The sequence below is a fragment of the Acinonyx jubatus genome, chromosome C2 (genome assembly GCF_027475565.1).
Source record: "Acinonyx jubatus isolate Ajub_Pintada_27869175 chromosome C2, VMU_Ajub_asm_v1.0, whole genome shotgun sequence".
Lineage (NCBI taxonomy): Eukaryota > Metazoa > Chordata > Mammalia > Carnivora > Felidae > Acinonyx > Acinonyx jubatus.
Genome location: NC_069384.1, coordinates 19,302,620 through 19,307,098, shown reverse-complemented (window position 1 = coordinate 19,307,098; position 4,479 = coordinate 19,302,620). Strand labels below are relative to the sequence as shown.

The 4,479-nt window shown below is 40.9% G+C and overlaps 1 pseudogene; it reads left to right on the top strand.

Annotated features, from left to right (window-relative positions):
* Positions 1-458: 458 nt before the first annotated feature.
* On the top strand, positions 459-3,347 carry LOC106983461 (heterogeneous nuclear ribonucleoprotein F-like; annotated as a pseudogene).
* Positions 3,348-4,479: the final 1,132 nt, after the last annotated feature.

Genomic DNA, 4,479 nt, shown 5'->3' with positions numbered 1-4,479 from the left:
TTTTAAGTTAGTTAAACTAATTACTATATACCCATAGTTCAGCATTTAAAAATACAAGAAAACATATACCAAAAAAGCACACAATCCCTTCCCTTTCCAAACTTCTCAGCCTTTCATTTCCCCTTCCTAGGTTAACTATTATGACCAGTTGCCTGTGGATCCTTTCAAAGGTAGCCTTTGTATAATCACATATATGTTTTTCCCCCACATAGTAATACATTATACAAACTGTTCTGCACCTTTCTTCTTCTTGTTAATATTTCATGAAGATTCTTCCATGTAAGTACATATAGAAGGATCTCATTTTTTCATAATTTATCACCATAATTTTAACTATGGGAATTCATTTAGGATATTTCTAATTCATTGCTATGTAAAACAATAGTGAAATCACATTATTCTAAAAACTCTCTTTATGTGTATGAAAGTTATAGTTTACCTGTACAATATAATACTAGATGTGGAATGTCCTTGTTTTAAATTTGTGAAGGAATGCTATGTTGATAGTTATATGACAAACATTTTTATGTGATTAATATATCCTGGTACCATTCTGATATTTAAATAACATTTATTACTATTTGGTGTTTGCCGTCCTATATCAGTATAGGATATTTTTTTTATCTTGGTCAAGAATTAATTTGGAAATTGGTGATTCCTGATAGTGTCATAATTCCCAATTTGTTATTAAGGGAGTAAGCCATTGAAAAACCTTTAAAACAGGGGCGTCTGGGTGGCTAAGTCAGTTAAGTGTCTGACTCTTGGTTTCAGCTCAGGATAAGATCTCAGTTTGTGAACTTGAGCCTCATACCAGGCTCTTTGCTGACAGTGCAGATCCTGCTTGGATTCTCTGTCTCTCCCTCTGCCCCTCCCCAACTCGTTCTGTCTCTCTCTCTCTCTCTCTCTCTCTCTCTCTCTCTTTCTCTCAAAGTAGATAAATAAACTTAAAAAATCATTTTTTTAAAAAAAGAAAAGTCTTTAAAACAATAAGTGCACTATCCCAAGTTGGGCTATTAATGTCACCATGAGAGGTTAGCGGTAGTAGGATTGTAGCAATCGTGGCACTTAGGTAAAGCTCAGGGGCATGACTAGAGATATACATAGGGAGAGCTCATAGCTACATCAAGGAAGGGTGGGTGAAAATGTTAGCCTTTGTGAAAATATTTTGAGTTGTTAAATCAAATTTCATATGAGATCTCAAGCAATTGCAAGAAAAAACAGAGCTGCGGTCTCTAAGAATAGATTCCATGGGTGTCTTGATTTCCATAAAATTCTAAGAGGAGGAGATGGAAAGGTGTTTGATTTTGGTTTTGTTTTACTTCCAGCCATTGTCCCTTGTCTCTTCTCCTGCCTTCTCTTAGTAACCAGAGCTTCTGCCAATCCTTCTGCTTGTAAGGAGTTTCTTTTTATTTTGTCAATTTGAAGAGAGAGAGATCACTGTACTTCTTGTACTGATGATGACTACACTTCATGGCAGTTTCACTTTATATTCACTCATCCAAGATGAAACTCTGGTAGTAGTTTCAGACCCTTTAGCCAGCATCAGACCTGCAGGGTGATGTAGGGGCAGGGGAGCCGTGTCCTCTTGTGAATTTCTTCCTCAGGCTTTCCCTTCAATCCACCAACAGCCCAGTTCATTTTATTTCCCAAATAGCTCTCAACTACGTCCACCCCTTTTCATTTCCACTCCTTTCTATGTACCACCTTGGAGTTGTCTTCTCTCTTTCTCCTTGCTGATGAATCTCCCTAAGTCCATACTGTCCTTCTACTGAAAGCTCTCTGGTGACATCCTTGTACCTTGAGAATAAAGATTAAAAGCCTTTCCCAGGAGGAAGGGGGCTCGAGCCCATCCCAATCCCCAGCACCACCACCCTGGTTGCTCTGGTGAATGCTGTGACACTGAGGCAAGATGGTCATATAGCTCTTTTTTAGGACAATTCATTACCTACCAGGAGTGTCTCCAACTATGGGCATCTCCCCCTGCCCCCTGGGGTTGGCTGTTTAAGTCACAAAAAGCTGCACCCAACCTCATTTGGCGTCTTTCCTCTCAAGTGTCCATGATGTAGGGCCCTGAGGAAGTGAAGGCTTTGAGGTCAGGCCTGCCCCAGTCCTGCTCTGCTAAGGATAAGCAGAATTTGCTTTCTGACTGCACAATTCACGCTGGGGTTGCAGGCATTCATTTCATCTACACTAGAGAAGGCAGGCAGAGTGGCGAGGCTTTTGTTGGACTTGAATCAGAAACTGATGTAAAAGTGGCCCTTAAAAAAGACAGAAAAAGCATGGGCACCAGTACGTTGAGGTGTTTAAGTCACACAGAACTGAGGTGGATTAGGTCTTGAAGCCACTGATGGCTTTGTGTGGCCCGAGGACTCCCATTTGGATGACGAAGGGAGAAATTGTTCTGTTCTTATGGTTGGAATTGTGGACCACCTTGCCTGTGAACCCCAAGGACAAGATTATAGGGGAGGTCTTTGTGTAGTTTCCCTCACAGGAGTTAGCTGAGAAGGGCCTAGAGAAGCACAAGGAGAGAATAGGGCACAGGTATATTGAAGTGTTCAAGAGCAATCAGGAGGAAGCTAGGTCGTACTCGGGTCCCCCTCTGAAGTTCATGTCTCAAGAGTGGCGGGGGCTTTATGACCACCCTGGCATAGCCAACAGGCATATTGGCATCATCAAGCAAGCGGATCTACGGAGGATGAGGTCTGGTGTTCATACTGCAAGCTATGGGGGCTCTGAGGACTACCGGGTCCTCAGTGATGGCTACAGCTTCACCACTGATCTGTTGGGGAGAGACCTCAATTACTGTCTCTCGGGCAGGTGTGACCACAGATCGGAGGTGGCGATTTCACTGCCCAGAGTACCACTGTACACTGCGTCGGCATGAGAGGGTGGCCATACGATGCCACAGAGAATGACATTTATGACTTCTTCTCTCCACTTAACCCTGTGAGAGTCCATATTGACAGTGGCTCTGATTGAAGAGTAAGGGGCGGAGCCCACATGGAGTTTGCCACTCATGAAGAAGTTGTGGCAGCCATGTCCAAAGACGGGACCAACACGCAACGTGGATACGTAGAACCTTTCCAGAATTCTGCAACTGGGGCCAGCAAGGGGTGTATAGCAACCAGATGATGCAAGGCTTGGGAGTGTCCACCCAGTCCACTCCCAGAGGCCTCGAGAGTCAGTCTGTGAGTGGCTGTTATGGGGCTGACTGTAGAGGCCAGAGCGGCATGGGTGGATATGACTAGTTTCGTAGGAGCATTTGAGTTATTGCGATCAAATTTTCACAGGCAGCCAACAAGCAGCGAAAAGCAATTATTACTCTAGAGGAAGCTGTGGGACCCATTTTGCACCACGAGTTTTGTGTAATCTGCACTAAAAAATCACCTCTTCAGTGTTTTCTCATGCAGACTTTCTTATCACATTATCATGTGATAATGAGTAAAGCTAAACTACTTTCAGCTTTTCTCAATTAACATTTTCGTAGTGCACTTCAGAGTGATGTTATCTAAGTTAAAGTAGTTTTAAGTATATTACATGGATCTTTTATATCACATGACATGAACACACTGAGAGGCATACTTTTTTGGAAAACTCAAGGTGCCAGATCCCTAATTCAAAGAGTTTTTTTCATGTTTGTTCATTATAGTTCATTTTTATTTAAAATCTTTTCAGTTTAAATTTCAGTTTTTTTAAAATAAGTTAGTGTTTTTCAAAATTATTCATTTATTTTGAGAGAGAGAGAGGCAGAGAGAGGGAGGGAGAGAGAATCTGACAGTGCAGAGCCCGATGTGGGACCCAAACCCATGAAACATGAAATCATGACCTGAGCCAAAGTTGGAAGTCAAACCGACTGAGCCACCCAGGTGCCCCCAAGAATAAGTTAATTTTGAAAATGGAGACACATTGCTAATACTGTAGGACTTAGTGAGGCCTTGACTTAAAACTTTTTTTTGTAGTTTGATTTCCTTTTGGGTGTATTTTGCTAAGTGAAACTTGTTAAATTTTTTTAACTAATTTTTTTCTTAAAATAAATATTTTCTTCACACACACAAAAAGACTAAACTAAGTAATAAAATAAAGCCTAAACTAAACTCTTAAGTATGATCTTCAAAACTGAATAATTTAGCCACTGACAAATTCTTCAGCCTCATATGGAACTCCCCCTCACTCTCTCTCTCTCTCTCTCTCTCTCTCTCTCTCTCTCTCTCTCTCTGTCGATTCCCAAATCTCAAGGCTTCTTTTACCCTGTCTTGCTACTTTGAACACAAATATATAAGGTAGTCAGTACAAACGGCTGAATAAAGACTTCCAAAATTATTTCTCATCTATAAAAGTAACGACAAAACTCACAAAGATTTTCAGAATTTACATTTTCAAAACTCTGGAAATTAAGAAGATACTTGTAGTAATCCAAGATACATGTGAGTGTTTATTCAAGAAAAGTAACTGAATCTTAGAACGGCAAGCATTATAGTG